Source organism: Pelobates fuscus, chromosome 2, assembly GCF_036172605.1.
Source record: "Pelobates fuscus isolate aPelFus1 chromosome 2, aPelFus1.pri, whole genome shotgun sequence".
Classification (NCBI taxonomy): domain Eukaryota; kingdom Metazoa; phylum Chordata; class Amphibia; order Anura; family Pelobatidae; genus Pelobates; species Pelobates fuscus.
Window position 1 is genome coordinate 377,556,267 of NC_086318.1, and position 19,682 is coordinate 377,575,948.

Here is a 19,682-nt window from a genome sequence, read left to right on the forward strand (position 1 = left end):
GCTGTAGTTGTTCAGGTGACTATAATGTCCCTTTAAGCTTCAATCTGTAAACATATACATTTTTAAATCAAGTTGAACAGGGAGTTGTGCTGTGAAAAAAACATTCCAGCTACTGAGAAAAGAGATCAGGCGAATCGCATGGACACAGACACCTGCAGTGCTTAGTCTAGAATTATTGTTTTAGCTTCAGTTCAGCAGAGATACAGTATGTCACCATTTAGAACTGTCTCATTTGCCTTGTAACTAAGCATGTCCAGAACTGATACACAGATGTTATGATTATGAATGAACAGTAGCAAAACTCCTTAATGAATCCAATGTAGTTAAATTTAGTATTTTGTTTTATTTTGTTTTATAAGTGAAATATAACGCAATAACCTTTTATTTTCAATGCATCGAGCAGAAGGCCATTGTGCAGCAAATCTAACCAAACAAAGGCAAAAAAAAAATAATAATTCGGGATTGTCCCATAACTTTAACAAAAATATCAAATAAAAGACTGTTTAAAAAAATACTTACAATGTACAGAATTTCCATGGAAATCATCATATGAAAACATTCAAACCAAATTACTATACATTAACAAGTTAAAAATAAAAAAAAAAACTGCTACACAACTAAAAAAACAAAACACTGACTGCAAACTTAAAATAAAAAATTTGTGAAAAAGAAACATTCAGATGTTTTGGCCAAGCTTGTCCCTTTCTTAGAATGTCATTGCTCCTGTGAAGCTTGCCCTGTCATATAAAAGTAGTTCCTTATTCGCATTACTCAGTCAGTAATAGTTGTACAACAAGTGGCATCAAAGAGAGATGTAATTTAAAGCAATCCTTACAGATGAGCTACTGTAAAAGGTCTGTTTGCCCTTCCATTTGTCCAACTGCTGGCCTGGTTGTCCGTGTGCCAATATAATTAGTTCATCTAAAGAACAAGCCCTGCTTCTAATGAATTATCAGTATTCACCTCTTAATACCCAAATAGATGTGTCCTTCAAGCCATGGTTCCTCAGGCATGTCCTATACTTAGAGTTGTACATTTCCTGAATGCCAAGCTTGACAAAGACCGTGTAGGTCGAAACGTTGTGAGTGGCAGTGGGTCCAGTAAATTTGCCTTTTTGTACCTTGCCTGGACCTTTCTTCTATCTGCTTTTGAGTACTTGGTCCCTGGTACTGTGACTGGCCTGGTTGCACCCAGCTACATAACACTTGGGACAGAGTGCAGTTCCACATTTCTACTACAACTACTTCTGAATGGATGACTCTTTGTGAGTAGAGAAGTATCCCATATTTTGTCTGTTTTCTGTGTTCATTGTTATTAAGATAAACAAAAGAGAAGGCTTTCCATTGAACCATCTACAGAAAAAATATTTAGCAATGATCTGTAATTTTTACTGTGCATTTGTGCTCCTTTTATTCTTAATACAACTAGAAGTAGTAACATTAAATGTCTTGTAACATAAAAAATAAATAAAATAGTTCCAAAAATATCTAAACTAATATTGACAACAGACTGATTCTACTAGCTGAATAGGTTTCAACACAAGCATCTCAGAATATATTAAATAACAGAACAATATACATGTATGCGCTATACAAATATCTGCTGTAAGAAAATATTATGAAAATATTACATGCTACATTTACTGATCTCCTGCAGTGATATCAAGGGAAATACTAAAATGTTGCCTTGGTCTTTGGTGTGTTGGAACACTAATGATGCTTCAAAGCAGTGAGCAGAGAGATATTGTACTTATTTCTTTCTGACCTTACTTATATCATCACAGACAGAGGGCTAGCATGGGGATTGTTCAGACGTCCAGCTACCATAGAACCAGATGAGCAGTTAGTAATGCCAGCTCTGCGGGGATTGCGTAAATAACAGTGTCCTAAACCACAAATCTTATGGAAAACAGATGTTATAGATGAACTGATTAATTTGGATAGTTTAGCTGAGAATACTTCTGAAGTTAGAACTGAGATAACAAAAGCAATAAAGAGTATTGAGCAAGCGCATCGGGCAAAAATAGACAAAGCCACCATTATCTTAGAGCAATTATGGATGTGTCAAGAAAAGAGTGACTTTTAGAGATATAAAAAGAGATCCCGTATATGACTATTCAGAGAGTTAAACACGTAACCAGAGAAGTCAAGATAATCAATAGAACCAGATCTTGGGTAAAGAATTGCAACAAAGCAACATTTGGAGGAATCAAGTTTATACGGTCATATCTGTAAATTGGTGTTGGACTAAATATTGTGTTTATTATACATGTTTATATAATTTTATATCATAAACAAATCAGTGTACTGCTAAATATATACATGATATAAATATACAATATAAAAAATGTATGTGTGTATTTTGCAGTACACATTTTCCTACTCTTCGGTTCACGGATCAAGTGAGGAAAAAATAACACAGGAAAAGAGAGGAAGGAGCATTAGTAGAAAGAAATTTACAGGTAAAAGTGTTAGCGCTTAGCAGATCATTCCCAAAGTCAATGTAAATGGGTCCTAATGTTGGTATTCCACTTATATTATGCAGAGTTCCCAGTTGTGGATTTGTTATAAATTGGGTATTTGGATAGGAAGTTTTATTTTTGTTCTGTGTTAATACTGTCTACTAGTGATGTCCTGAACGGTTCGCTGGCGAATAGTTCCTGGCGAACATAGCTTGTTCTCGTTCTCCACGGACGGCGAACATATGCGATGTTTGGTCCGCCCCCTATTCGTCATCATTGAGTAAACTTTGACCCTGTACCTCACAGTCAGCAGACACATTCCAGCCAATCAGCAGCAGACCCTCCCTCTCAGAGCCTCCCACCTCCTGGACAGCATCCATTTTAGATTCATTCGGAAGCTGCATTCTTTTTTTTTTTCTTTTTTTTTTAGACAGAAGTGTGTTATATTTGAGCATGCTAGGCTGAACGTGCGTATATATCATGGCTAGTTGCACTGAGGGTATGAGTATATAGCAGTACATTGTTGTGAAAGATGGCTGTCATGTTTAGGGTGTAGCTTGCAAGTTATCAACTGTGTATTTATATCAGCAGCTTCACCACTAGTTCTAAATCAAGTGTGAGTCGCCCCATGAGATGAGACTAGTGAATAACATAATACATGAACAGTTAAGGTAAAGGCATGTAAGGAACTACGACAATAAACTCTTTAGGTGAAATAATGACATGTTTAAACGCTTGCTACTTTACGATTAGTTAATGTGCAAAGAGCAGTTCATGTGATCAAAGGCATGGTGTGGAGGATCGGCTATAGTGGGACATGCTTGGCAGGCTGCTGTTTACTGCTTGTTCTCATCTGATCCCTTCTGGGCGCCAGGTGCAAACCCTGGGAGTCCCTGTTACCTGGAACAACAAAGGCAAGTCTCTGGCTGAGTGCCGGGTTTGTGGCTTGAGGTGGTGGAAGCTTGTTTTGTCGGGTGGTCGGATCTGTCCCGGTGGTGCTTCACGACCGGTGCGGGATTGTGGTGGCTTAAGGTGGAGGCGAGTGCTGGACGTGGGGCAGGCTCTGCATTTCTGTTTGTGCCTCCGGTCCCATCTTCGACGCCTTTTGCGTTGGTGGATTTTAATGGGGACTGCTTCGCTTAGCTGTGGTGGAGCTTGTTGGGGCTGTGGTGGAGCTTGTTGGGGCTTCCTGCTTGTTATTTGCTTCCAAAATTGATTAAAGAGTCTGTCCAGCTTAGACTCAATATCCTGCCATGCTTTGCTGGTACCAGGAGGACACACGGCTGCCGCCATATTGGGAGAGTCGCAGATGAGTATGTCAGCCTGGGCAGCTGTGCTCTGTGCGTCCATTAGCTCCAGACAGCCTCTCAGGGGTGGACCGGGATAACCCCCACCGGTCCGAAGGGGGGGTAACGGAGCTCCTGCCGGAAGTAGCTGCTCCTCGGCATCCCAGGATCGGGAGATCGGCCGCATCTCCCGCCCGGTGAGCACCAGGCCACACTTGCCACGCGGAGGTAAGTAAGACTCTGTCGAGTTGCTGACCGCTATTAAGCATGTCGGGTCGGTCAGGTAGGAGCAACATTGCTGGGTCATCCCCTTCTGGGGTGAAATTCGCTTGTTGATAGCTGCTTAAAGTGAGATATTGAGGGAGCTCACACGAAGTGCGTCTTTCCTCCATGACAGCTAGGCCCCGCCCCCCGGAAGCTGCATTCTTAGTGAGAGGAGGGACAGTGTAGCTGCTGCTGATTTAATAGGGAAATCGATAGCTAGGCTAGTGTATTCAGTGTCCACTACAGTCCTGAAGGACTCATCTGATCTCTGCTGTAAGGACAGCACCCCAAAAAGCCCTTTTTAGGGCTAGAACATCAGTCTGCTTTTTTTTTATTTTCATGTGTAATATAATTGCAGTTGCCTGCCTGCCAGCGTGTGTGTCAGGCTCACAGCGTATACTGTGCCCACTTGCCCAGTGCCACCACTCATATCTGGTGTCACAATAGCTTGCATTTAAAAAAAACTTTTTTGACTGGAATATAATAGCAGTCAGTTTCCTTCACACGTGTGCGTTTCAGGGCCTGTCAGGGCACATTGTCACACCAGTGCAACTCATATCTGGTGTAACAGTAGTGTACATAAAAAAAAAACTAGAAATTTGACTGTGAAATAATAGCAGTCAGTTTCCTTCACACGTGTGCGTTTCAGGGCCTGCCAGGGCACAGTGTCACACCAGTGCAACTCATATCTGGTGTAACAGTAGTATACATTTAAAAAAAAAATACAGGGGGCTTGTTGTCACCTTTCGGGGACCCTTGGTGTTGTACGTGGCTGGGTGGAGGAAGAGACCTTCAATGACATCAGTGAGGACAAGGAACGGGACATGGCTAGCTTGGTATCCAACCTTGTGCAAATGGGGAGTTTGCGGTTGTGCAAATGGACTGTTTGCGGTTGTTTGCGGTGCGTTAAACGGGGAGTTTGGTCTGTCACTGTGAAGCGGGCGTAACCCTTACACTACCTGATCGATACAACATCATACCTGATGTTTTAAAGCACGTTATTCCAAACAATTTAGGAATGTTAGGTGATTTATGCCCTTTATGGAATAAAACCAGACTCTGCATCAACTATGTAATTGTCCATGGGAGTTTTGCCATGGATCCCCCTCCGGCATGCCACCGTCCAGGTGTTAGTCCCCTTGAAACAACTTTTCCATCACTATTGTGGCCAGAAAGAGTCCCTGTGGGTTTTAAAATTTGCCTGCCTATTGAAGTCTATGGCGGTTTGCCCGGTTTGCCCGTTCGCGAACATTTGCGGAAGTTCATGTTCGCCGTTCGCGAACTGAAAATGTTATGTTCGTGACATCACTACTGTCTACATCTTCTCACTTGATCTGTTAAGCAAATTGCAGGAAAATGTGTACTGCTAAATAAATACACAAGTCTTGGTTCATCCAAATCATTTTTCCGAAACAATTGCACGGACAAAATTAGTCTGAACCAAACAGCCATATGAACAAATTTTTGACAACCTGAACTAAAAGTTTTGCTTTTAAAAAGGGGTGGGTTGGTGGTTCATTTACATGTTAGGTTTGTTTTCACCAAAGTAACAGAATTTTACATAACGTATTTCACTTTTTTATTTTAGTAAATATCAGTTGAGCTTAGTTTTTGAAATACTACGTACATCTTCTAGTTTCATGATGGAAACGAGCCATTTTTGTCAATATCTGCATATAACCCCTCCTAAAAACAATAAGGAGTTTATTATTAATAAGTATCTCTTCAAAAAGAATGTATTTTATTCCTAAAATTAGTCTAAACTTATATAATTTTCTACAAATTGGCTTGTGAGATTTATATATATATATATATATATATATATATATATATATATATACTGCCAACCAGCCTTGGGATAAAACGGTGGGTCTCTGTGTTTTTACTTTATTGCAACTTAAATTTCCAGTTTCTTATTATGAGGAATTTTGCCCTCTTGCCTTTGAGACTCATTAACATGGCACAAATCATATGTGATCAGTGGCTAGCATCCAGGTTTCTAATGCCTCACTCAGAGCCTTGTAAACAGGGTATTGTGTCTCCTTAATTAAAAATGAAAAAAATCCTCATCAGAAAGAATGACTTATCTGAGGAATACGTATGTGACATGGAAGACGATGTATATACTATTTCAATATAGATTTCGAATGTAAAACAAGACTTTCTCCTGAGCTTTCATACAGCCAGCCACTAATTCATCAATTAGCTTAGACTAATTAGTCATAGCTGAATTTTCATGCAAACAGAAGATATGAGTATTATATCCCAAGATGAATACTGTGTGGAGGTCATAGATTGGAATAATTTCAAATTTCCCATACATGCTGCTAACCAAAACTACCGTAAAGATAATCAACAAACCGTACCCTTTAAAATGGAACAATCACCTCATTATGTATTTTGCATTTATTGCAAATATCCAAAGCGATGGCATGTCTGACCCGTGATTAAATGTGTTGAGGAAACAGAAGGTACTTATAAACTTACAGCATCGTAAGCTCTGTAATTATCAATTGTAGTCCCGACATATTCTTTGTGCAACTCCTGGATGCCTTTATTCGTAGGAGTTTCGTCCCTGACCTTATCACTCTTTATATTCACTTGCAACCGTGAGAGTACAGAACCATGGTCTATGGAAGGTCATGTGAGACAGCTGACCCCAACAAGATGAGAGGTGGCTGACCTCATTGGGATCTTCCATAAATCTTTTTGTGTCGATGCACTGACTGACAGCTGATGTCAATAGAAGGACCTACCAGTAATTATGTCAGAGCTCTCATGACTTGAAGCAATTCAGTTATGCAATAAGATTCCAAAATATTTAGCCTAACAGTTCTACTCAGTGTGGCAGTTGGTGTCCATTAACCTTAAAACCAGGTCATGGAATCTACCTTATTAAACCTGGGATTTGCATGAAAAACTCGGCATTTGAATTCAAAAGGATCACCCAGCAGCTAGAACCCAACAGAGTTCTGCGAATGCAGATGAACTTACAGGGAATGTATTCCCAGAAAATGTCAACAAGCAGGTCTTAATATCATCTGAAGTCTTAGAGTAAACACAGACTGTGAATTAAACCCCAAAAAAGGACTTTAAAGAGAAAAACTAAAAGTGAAACATGTTTATTGCAATATTTATTTTCTCCAATCTGTTAACTTGCAGATGGGTTTCTGCCTGAAGGCGTGCTTAAAAATAGTAGACTACAGCCACAATTTCAGCTACATAGATATACTGAATAGCTCTCTTGAGTCAGACGCTCCAAATCCTACATCCAACCTGGACTAACCATCACACGTACCTGATCCCATGTTCTCCTACATTACATATGAGCCATGTAAGCCAGTATAAAATCAGTTGGCATGCTGAATGTGGATTGTCCATTTTTATCACGTGCAATGGAAGGGATGGATGGCTTTAATTTGCCTTCCTTTTATTTAGAATTTAATTTATTGCACATGCACAATGTTGAACATTATTAATTGATCACTTCTTGGATTGTAGTTCCTTAAATTTCATTTGCATATTTGATTGTTACTGAATGAATTTAGTTGGAATTTGGTCAGAACTCAGTGCTTGATAAATGTGCAGATCCCATACTTTATATAAGACTCACATGTTATTATTATTATTGCCGTTTATATAGCGCCAACAGATTTAGTAGCGCTTTACAATATTATGAGAGGGGGGATTTAACTATAAAAAGGGCAATTACAAGAAAACTTACAAGAAAGTTAGGTTCAAGAGGACCCTGCTTAAAGGACCACTCTAGGCACCCAGACCACTTCAGCTTAATGAAGTAGTCTGGGTGCCAGGTCCCTCTAGGATTAACCCTTTTTTTATAACCATAGCAGTTAATCCAGCCTCCAAATCCTCTAGTGGCTGTCTTACTGACAGCCGCTAGAGGCGCTTGCGTGATTCTCACTGTGAAAATCACAGTGAGAGAACGCCAGTGTCCATAGGAAAGCATTGTAAATGCTTTCCTATGCGACCGGCTGAATGCGCGCGCAGCTCTTGCCGCGCATGCGCATTCAGCCGAAAGGGAGGATCGGAGGCGGAGAGGAGGAGGAGAGCTCCCCGCCCGGCGCTGGAATAAAGGTAAGCTTTAACCCTTTCCTCATCCCAGAGCCCGGGAGGGGGTCCCTGAGGGTGGGGGAACCCTCAGGGCACTATAGTGCCAGGAAAATGGTTATGTTTTCCTGGCACTATAGTGGTCCTTTAAACAAGCTTACAGTCTAAAGGAGGAGGGGTATAAAACACGTTAAGACAGGAAATAGCAATCAAAAAAGGTAGGAGTGAAGCAGAGCTGGAGGAGAGAGTAAAGCACTGCCCTATAGGAGAGAGCAAGAGACAGGTATGTAAGGTAGAGATTACTCGGAAAGGCCATGTGCTTTCCTAAAGAGATGGGTTTTAAGGCACTTCTTAAATGATTGAAGACTAGGGGAGAGTCTGATGGCGGTAGGCAGGCTATTCCATAGGAAGGGAGCCGCCCGCGAAAAGTCTTGCAAGCGTGAGTTGGCCGTATGTGTGCGAGCAGCAGACAGGAGAAGGGCAGAGGGGAGAGACCGAGAAGGGGCATACCTATGGATCTGTGAAGAGATATAAGGGGGCTAGAATTGTTAAGTGCTTTATAGGTATGGGTTAGCACTTTGAATTGACTCCTATAGGATACAGGAAGCCAATGTAAGGACTGACAGAGGGGTGAGGTGTGAGAGGACCGACTAGAGAGGAAAATCGGTCTGGCGGCAGCATTCATTACAGACTGTAGCGGGGCAATACGGCTTTTGGGAAGACCAATTAGGAGAGGGTTATAGTGATCCATGTGGGAAATTACTAGAGCATGGACAAGCTCCTTGGTTCCAAGCTCCTTGGATGCAGGCTATGTTTTTAAGATGGAATCTACTGGATTTGGTGACATACTGGATGTGAGGCTCAAAGGTGAGGCCAGAACCAAGTATGATGCCAAGACCTCGCACTTGCAAAGATGGACTTATGTGGATAACACTAACTTGAAGGGAGAGCAAAAGAGGAGGATCAGTATTAGGAGGAGGAAAAACATGGAGCTCAGTTTTAGAGAGATTGACTTTCAGAAAGCGGGAGGACATCCAGTCAGATATGGAAGAAAGGCAAGCAGTGACACGTTGCAGGACGGCAGGGGAGAGGTCCGGGGAGAGACACCTGGGATTGTAAGAGCATGAACTAATGAGAGAGGAAAAGTATGACTGTTTGGCGAGGGCAAGGGCTGCGTTGTATGAACACAATATGAAGGTTTTGTAGAAACTTATTGAAATGTATTGATTGCATTTAACTTTCTTCCAACTGCAGACTTTTGATGGAACATAATAGCACACATGATGACATTTTATCGAAACAATGTGACCTTGGTCATGTCCTGTTACAACATGCAAGTATGGCGCTTATATACCAAAATCCAACACACAACATAATTTGATCACATTTTTGAATTACTAAATAATTTTAAAAAATATACCTGTGTCGTCCTGTTTGCTAGAAGGCCTGGAATGGCTGCCACCATTAACTTCACCGAGGTGTGGTCAGGTGACATCTCCCAAAAGCATGCTAAACAATTCAGATTTCCGTGAATAATCAAAATAGAGAATTTCAGTTTACAAAGGACAAACTTTTTTTGTAAATAGACAAAATATAGAACATGTATAACACTCTACTTGCGTCAGTGGAGGCTATTAGTCAAAAATATGATTACACAGAGTACAATGATTACCTTTAACCCCTTCACTACCAAGCTGGTTAAAAAAAAATAAACAAAATTAAAACAGAATCCAGATACTTTGGGTGTCCTGGAAAAGTAATGATTTTCATTTCAGTGTGCTTAGACATACTCATTATTTAATGGAAACAAAAACTAAAGTTTTGGTTGGACATAAAAGCTTTTGCAAAATCATATACCACATAATGAAGTTACATATAAGAAAACAGTATTATAAGTAAAGTTTCACAATGTGTAACACGATTATTTTTTTTTTTACCCACATAGTCTATAATCCTCTCCCATATACATTATTCAGTAACAAACACAAAATCAAACAAAACAAGTGCAACAAGGATTATTTGATAAACATTAGTGCTGCACATTTAATGGACACAGAAAACAAACATTTTGTCAATGTGTAATGCACTTATGTGTATGCATCTTCAGAAAATGTGGTCAGTTCATATGATCTGTCATCCAGTCTCTTCAGCAATGACCCATAAATCATTATACCACCCAGCATTTCAAATGGACAAAGAGGAACACTTTAATTTTAGGAGTGGGAGCGGGAGCATGGCTAGGGGCAGGGCTATTCTGAGAAATTTGTGCTGACTAATAATTTATGCAACTACAATATCATTTGGAATATGAACAATGTAATTTTATTCAGGGTCGGACTGGGGATACAAAGCAGCCCTTGGAAAAAAAAATCTATGCCAGCCCCATAAGTCATTGCGCCATATATTGTCGCATGTAATATGTAAGGCTATGTCTTGCCACCCCATATGATTGAGTAATATATATATATATATATATATATATATATATATATATATATATATATATAAACTGCAAATGTCCCGCACTCAATGTACCGGTCTTGTACTTGCCTCGGTGCTGCCTCAGCCTTCAATATATTCAACTGGAAAGAGTGCACTCAAAGGTCTTCTTAAGGATATAAACGATTTATTTTGCCAAAATTTCAAAAGACATACAAGTCGACGTTTCAGTCCTCGTCTTGAAAAAAGTCCCACGAGGACTGAAACGTCGACTTGTATGTCTTTTGAAATTTTGGCAAAATAAATCGTTTATATCCTTAAGAAGACCTTTGAGTGCACTCTTTCCAGTTGAATATATATATATATATATATATATATATATTGCTTTTTCTAATATAATATATTGGTCCTTTCAGAGTAAAACATTTAATTATACAGTAAGCATACTCACATGCAGACACAGACAATCTCACTGACACACACAAGCTCACTGATACACAGCCTCATAGACAAACAATTTCACTAATATACATAAGCTCATTGACATAAAAACACAAGCTGACTCACTAGCAGGCACACACACACATACAAGCAAGCAAGCTCACTGGGAGGCGCACACACACCGCTTAATGTAGTGGTTCTGGTGTCTATAGCCTGTCCCTGCAGGCTTTTGAATGTAAACACTGACTTTTCAGAGAAAAGGCAGTGTTTACATTGCTTCCTAGTGACACCTCTAATGACAGACACTCACACGGTCACTAGAGGCGCTTACTGTGTCAGTGCGGATTGGCTGAGATCATCAAGCTTGATGATCTCAGTCATAGAGGCAGAGACCAGCACGACGTTGGAAAAAAAAAAAGGTGAGTAAAACACTATTTTTAAAAACACACACAGACACCACGACTGACACACACACACACACCATGACAGACATACACACACCATGACAGACACACCATGACACAGACCATGACACAGACAGACACACACACAATGATACAGACACACCGTGACACAGACACACACACACATGACACAGACACACACACCATGACACACACACACACACACACCATGACACAGACTGACACACACACACACCATGACAGACATACACACACCATGACAGACACACCATGACACAGACCATGACACAGACAGACACACACACACAATGATACACACACACGTGACACAGACACACACACACATGACACAGACACACACACCATGACACAGACACACACACCATGACACACACACACACACCATGACACAGACAGACAGACACACACACACCATGACACAGACAGACACACACACCATGATACAGACACACCATGACACAGACACACACACATGACACAGACACACACACCATGACACACACACACACACACACCATGACACAGACAGACACACACACACAGCATGACACAGACAGACACACACACACAGCATGACACAGACAGACACACACACACACAGCATGACACAGGCACACACACACAGCATGACACAGACAGACACACACACACACAGACAGACACAGACACACTCCCACTGACATACATACTTGTTGCTACCTGTGTGGGTGGGCAGACTGATAGGTGTGCTGGCGGCCGCAGGGAGAACTTGAATGGCGGCCGCAGCCCGCAGGGGAAGCTCTTCTTGCGGCCGCTGGGGGAGCAGGCTGTTCTGTCTCTGCTCTCCCTCCCTCGCGCGCAGCTTAATGAGACCGGGGCCGGAATATGACGTCATATTCCGTCCCCGGTCTCTTTCTAGCGCACGAGGGAGGGGGAGCAGAGACAGAACAGCCTGCTCCCCCAGCTGCAGCAAGAAGAGCTTCTCCTGCGGCCGCCATTCAAGTTCTCCCTGCGGCCGCAGGTCACCCCGGCCCCAGGTGCCGACGGCCCACCGGGAAATTTCCCGGTATCCCGGTGGGCCAGTCCGGCCCTGATTTTATTTAAACAGACTAATTCCTTCATTGTAACTTAAAGACATATTACTGTGAGTTTTTTTTGCAATGGAACTCTGTTACAGACTCAGACATACCAACAGTATGGAGCTTCTAGAAACAAGGAACATTAGGATAGAAAACAGGGTCAAGGGGATATGGGCCCAAAATAGGAACTGTTCTTAAATAAGAACACTTGGGAGGTATGTTATAATTATTTTGAATACACAAGGCTTACGTTAATAAAATGACTTTGACTGTTGAAATATTGCTTACAACTAATTTACAATTTTCGGAACTGAAGCACTTTTACTAACACTAGAGCTTTCGTACAAATTGTCAGTACCTGAATAGCTGTAATATTGATCTATTGTTTGAAATAGCAGTTACTGTCAGGGTTCAATCAAATATAGAAGCCAAGAAAAAGTAAGGTCAAGAATGGCAATGGTAACAAGTTTTAGAAATGGCAAAGTTTAAGCCAGCCAGTGATCAAAGGTGAAGTCAAATCTAAAGCTTAGATCAGTACAAAACATCAAACACAAGAACTATCGGAGTTGTTCTTTCTAAACAGGAACCTTTACACCGGCAAAATAATATATATATATATATATAAAGGCCTAGAATAGCGGACGATTAATTGCTGAATTTCTGTTGCAATCCCGTGCATCGCTTTGTACTGTCTGACAGTGACACTCACTATCTCTGTATGTGCAGTTTTACAATGTGAATTGCTACACATATAGACTGCATGCATTATGACCACTTAAGATCAATGAAGTGATCATGGTGCTTATAGTAGTGCTTTAATTTTGGTAAGTACCAATAGCCTTGTTTGAGGTAAAGACCAGCAAGGAAACTATTTAAAGGTAAAGTAAAGCCTGTTGTAACTTTGTTGTAGGAAATCTTTCATGCAGGGGACAGTCAGACTGCCAGAGTTCGAAAAAGTTTCTGTTAGAACTGTAACTGCATACCTCCCAACATCAGCAGTCGAGAATTGGGATGCTGGTTAGAGGGAAGCCATTTCACTGGCTCTGGACAAAAAAACGACATACCTGCGGGGAAAGTTCTAGTGCCTAAATAGAGCGCAAGCGCTTTTAATGATCACTCATGCTGATTGTTGGGGACAGTTCCCTGATGTACCTATTAGCAGCGCAGTACCCGAGAATCAGGACTGTCCTGTTGAAATCGGGACAGTTAGGAGGCATATAACGGCTTAGTTGACAGACAATTTAGGTTACATTTTTTTTCTTTAGATATACTGCTTCCAAAAAATGGAATTCATATAAGGAGTGTTTTGTTACTCTTTTTGCATTATCATTTTTGTAAGCTGGTGGATTTAGGCAACTGTTGTGGTGGGGGTTTTCAGTGACCCTGATCCACATTCCTATAATGGAATAAACAGTACGTTTTTAAGCCATCTTGAACATGTATGTTTACAAAACTTATATTTTGTCATGTATGCATTATATCTGAATGTAAAAATATATGACTTGGATTATTCACTTAAGTGAGAATTTAAAGGGAATTTAAAAGTTAAGACCCAGTAGCTGAACTGGAAGCTTTGCTGAATTAGAGAATGTTTCCCTTTGAATTCTCACTTTGGTCAATAACCTTGTAAGCCTCAATGTTTTCTTTGACTTTATAACTAAGGTAGACAGGCTGATATACAGATTAAAGTGAAGAGGCTTGTACTTCACTGCTACACTTTAATTTTTTTTTTTTTGCCTAGATTAGGTGTTTAAAAAATAAATAAATAATAACAAAATCTGTCAGCACCAAAGTAGCTGTTTAGTGGATAAGAGAGTGCGCTGGATTTTCATTTTTACTGCTACACTTTCAATGTCCAACTTGATCCTCCAGAACATTACTGCTCTATCATTTTTCCCAGGTAAGAGCTAAATTATGCCACATATATAAATGATACATTATGCTTTATTTGTGTATATAGTAAGTTCATGTTTTATCGTGTTTAGAGTTTACCTCATTTGCTACAAAGTATGATATTTCGTTGCCAATTTGTCCCAATTGCACATATATTTAATAGCTCTATGGGTTGGATAATTTTCATGTGACCTTTTAATTCAGTTTACAATGCCACACAAATCGCTTTTAAGAAGCCACATAATGACTTGCGACCAGAATTTGAGTTTGCTTCTTCAAAACCCTATCTGTGACATCTTGGAAATTTTGCCACACTTGCATTTAGGGCAATTCTGAGTAAAAAAATCTATTTTTTACAGATTACAATAATGCAGTTTTCTTCATATATCATTATTACAAAATACCAACACAAATCAAAGATCTTTGCTTACCGTTTTAGACACTCTGTTTCTTTATACATAACTGATATACAATTTCTAAACAATTTAAATCATAGCAATCTCCTAGATGAACTCAGGTAAAGTAACTGTAACGTGACAGGTGATGGGGAGATATTTTGCTATATTTGTCAAAATGCATGAATTGTGGTCACATTCACTCTGTCACTTCTTCAAATGAATGTTTGATAAACATTTTGACAATAATGTTACATTTGTTTTGGCAAATTAAATTAAAGTCAGTGACAGGTAAATATAATGAAGTATGCAATGACTATATTATCCTGACTGAAAATTAAACTTTCTCAGTGTAAGTCTATGGGTGAATGTTCATTTTTGCATTTCTAAAAAAAATTGTAAACACACTGTTCTTTTGAAATGCTACAAATATAGGGACCAAAACAACTTTTGGTTAATAAAGCAGTTTTGCTGTACAGATCATGCCCCTTTTAGTCTCATTGCTCAATTCCCTTCCATTTACAGTGGAACATTTAAGTTTACACTGCCCTCCTGATCATACCCTGAAAGAGAGAGCTAATGTTTAAAGGACCACTACACATATCCATAGCAAAAACAAAATACAGATATAGATATATAAAGATATAACCCCAATGACTACATGCATGCATATTTTTATGTATGTATTTGTTGGGAGTATAGTCTAAAAGAGCTTACAAAAGCACTTATGACCGCAGCCTTTGTAAGCCCTACCTTTTTTTTCCTGGAAGAGACTTTCTGTGTTTTCACAGGGTAATAACTCAACGAGAAGCCTCTGACTTGGTCTCCACGTGCACGCATGTGGCGGATTGTGCACACGCATGCACACTGTTGCAAGCACGTGAACCGGCTCATGCACAGGTGTGCACAGCTGCGTGCACGTGCACCTGTTCGTACATGCACACGTACTCATGTCGTGTGTGCACTTCTGAAGCTGAGGAGCTGATCTGAGGTCTGTGAGGCACACTTAAGTAGAGGAAATAGGAAGGAATCCTCCCTGGCTGTTTCATTAATCTTTGGAGTTCCCTAGTTAATTTATGAAAAGGCAGTGTTTATAGTGCTAAGACAGCATTGGCATGCAACAGACACCAGAGCCACTACATTAAGCTGCAGGGGTTCTGGTGGCCATAGTGTCCCTTTAAGATCTGACTGAAAATGAAACCATTTTGTTTTCATGAAGGCTGTTTCAGTCCCAGCCAGGGGAGGTGTGGCTAGGGCTGCATTAACAGAAACAAAAGGGATTTAACACCTAAATGGCTGAGAATTGAGAAGTGAAGCAGCAGGGGCATGATGTATACACCCAAACTGCTTCATTAAGCTAAAGTTGTTTTGATGCGTATAGTGTACCTGGTGCCCTTTAAATGTATTGTTCCTCATATTTTATTAGTGTCTTTCATTTTTTTATATTGTTTATTATAAATCTTTGTATGTTCCGAACATTTGTTTTATTTCATTTTGGTATACTACTTTAATAGGTTATAGTAGGAGCAGTATGTAATAAATTACTCAACCTCATCTTTCACACTGCAAAATCAAAGTGGTTGGCACCCCTCATATGTAATAGTCTTTGTTCATATATTCTGACCACTAACATTTGTTTCCTTTTTACAATGACAAGTTAAACTGTCAAGCATAAAAAAAAATATTCTGATGATGTGAGTACATAATTACTAATTATTGCAAAAATTGATTCACAGTTTTAAATCTAAACATTTGCAACATTTTCAGGACTGTAGGTTCAACAGAAATCCCCAAATTACAACTTTCCAAAACACCATAATACCTGGACATGGGGGGTATTATTGGGAGACTTGGAAGACTTCGCTGATCACAAATATGTGTGTTATAAAACAGTAAAACTTATCACGATGATGATATCACCAATAAAATGATGATATAGAGGTATTATTGTACTTGGGAGACTTAACTGAATACAAATATGTGTGTTATAAAACAGTAAAACTTATCATGATGATATCATCAATTTTGTGTAAAAAAAATGCAAAGAACAAATATGAACGCGAACTTTGGCAAGCATTCGTGGCTAAGTGGCTACTACAAACGAATTTACATACCCCATTTTTAATACCCTTGGTTGTCTACTTTTTCAAATAGTATGCCATGGTGGTGTTAATTCACATCCCTGCACTACCATACCATCTCAAAGGCAATATAGCCAATCAGGCAAATTTCAATTTGCAAAAACAGAAATTGGCAAATCTTTAACTTTGACCCTGTAACTTTCCAAAACACCATGAAACCTGTACATTAGGGCTACTATTGTACTTATAAGACACCACTCTACACAAATATGAGTGTTTTAGAGCAGTAACATGTACAATACTGATGATATCATTGGTAAAAGGGCAGTTTATTTGTGAAAAATGCAAAAAACTAATATAAACGCTAACTTTGGCCAGGGTTTGTGACTAAAAAAGACTGGACATGCCCCATTTTGAATTCCCTAGATTGTCTACTTTTACAAATGGTATGCCAAGATGGGGTTAATTCTCATTCCTAAACTACCATACGGTCTCAAAGGCAACATAGGTCAAGCTAGGAAATCTGGCAAATTTCAATGGAAAAGGGGAAAGCCCTATATTTGACCATAAAAACTCATAAAACCTATACATGGGGGGTACTGTGGTACTCGTGAGACTTTGCAGAATACAAATATGTGTATTAGACATGTGCATTTGTTTTCGTACGAATACGATTTTGGCCGAAAATTCAGTTTTTTTCGTATTCGTTTACTAAAAATTAAACAAAAGCCCTACATACGAATTATAAACTAAACAAATGCTGAATGCATTACTTTTTAATTTTGTTTCATTCATTTAATAAACTCCATGCTTCAGGGGAATTAACCCCCACAGCATGGAGAAATAACACTGCGCATGGGCGGAAAAAAACAAGGAGAGAGCCGGCAGCTCTACCAGCTCCCTCCTTGTACTAATAATAATTCCCAAATTATTCCCCCCCTCCCCCCGCATTAAAACCTTTAGGGGTCACGATGACCAACATATTAATTAAAGGGAGGTTAAATCCTCCCGCATGCGCCTACTCTCGGCATGCTGCCTAGTCACTAGTGCTTTCAATCAACCAATCAGAGAGTCATTTTACATAGCGTGGGAAAGTTCATTTGAAAGCAACCAGAGTGTTATAAGTTACCTGTCAGTCTCTTTATTTACCTGTAGCTGCGGTCTCGTCCTGTATACTCTCAGCTAGACCTTCAGAGAAGACAGCCACCAAACCACTATTGGTCCAGTCAACCTCGGACACCAGTGTTCTGAACTCTATGGCGTAATCGGCTACAGAGCGACTGCCTTGTTTTATCCTCATAAGGGCTTTGGCAGCATTCTTTTCTCTGCCTTTAGGTTCAAAAGTAGCCTTAAATGCTGTGAGGAAGACACTGTAATCACGGGGTACTGCGTTTCCACTCTCCCATAAGGGGTTAACACAGGTTAAGGCCTTTCCTGTTAATTGGTTCATCAGATAGCCAATCTTCGATCTATCTGTAGGGAATGAACCGGGGGAAGCTTCGAAGTGGTACTCAATTTGGTTTAAAAAACCTCTGAATTCTTTGGAATCACCTCCATAACGAGGGGGAGGTGAAAGGGTTATGGACGGTGGTTTATGTGGCACGGGAACCACTACAGGTGGCGGAACCACAGGTGGTACAGGAGGGACCTCTAAATAGGCAGTCCTCTGGAGCAAGGTCTGAAATGCCTGAGCAAATTGGTCTAACCTGTGGTCCATATCCTCCACCCTATTCTCACAGGCAATCATATGTTTGCATAGTTCTGCAGGATCCATGGCCCTGTCGTAATGTCACGACTACTAGTGTGGTCCAGCAAGCAGAAACTATGTAAACATATACATAGACAAGAAAAGGAAAATAAAAGGACAGAGCGTAAACCGGACCTTAGAATGGCCGGACTAATACGCTAGAGACAGAGAATGGTCAAAGGGAAAGCCGAGGTCAAGGAAGCCAGAAAATACACAATACCATTTACACAAGCCAAGTCAGGGAAACCAGAATTCAGAATAACCAGGGAAAAGCCAAGATCAGGATACCAGGAAATCAGATTCACAAATATAAAGCACTCTCAGGAAACCGGGAACAGGAAACCACATTTAGTGGATCTACCCCGTTTGTTTGTAACTTTGGGTAACCACTTTTTGACTCCACGCCCACTATATGGGCTTTAAAAGCCAGGACCAGCTACACCAGGACGTGATCTGAGGAAGCCGATTGGGCGAAACGCGTCATCACGTTCACAACGTCATCATGCTATCACGTGACTGTACGGAGCTCTGAACCCGGAAGTGCCTTGCGAAGTGCTGAAAAATATTTGGAGTGTTCATCTCTGCATTATATTCTACTGGACACTGGCCTTCTATGTGGGATAGGGAGCCTTTTATTTGGAAGAAATAAAGTTTGTTTTATCTAGCTGGCGTCCTGCTGTTTCACTATTATTAAAGTCCCATGGTGTGGACTATATGCTGAAGAAGTTGGAGCAGACTTTTACTGCTCCTCCCTTGTGAGTTTTTATTCTCTTTTTTGCTGTTTTAGTATTATGCTATGTGATTTTATATTTTTTCTTTTATGTACCATATCTCCAAATTGGAATTACCGAATATTATTTATTGTAAGTTATTATTTTTATTTTGTGTTCACTTTTCACTTGCAATTTTGCACAATTGTTATATAGAGTGTGATTACATTGGACAGACACTCCCTATTTGCACTACTTTGATGCACTTATTTGCACTTTAAATTTTTAAAGGTACAGCGCACCTTTCTATTTATACTATTTATATTCTTTGTACGGTGTTTTTTGAGCTTGAACACTTTTAGGTGCTGCTCTACCTTTATTTGTAAATTTTGC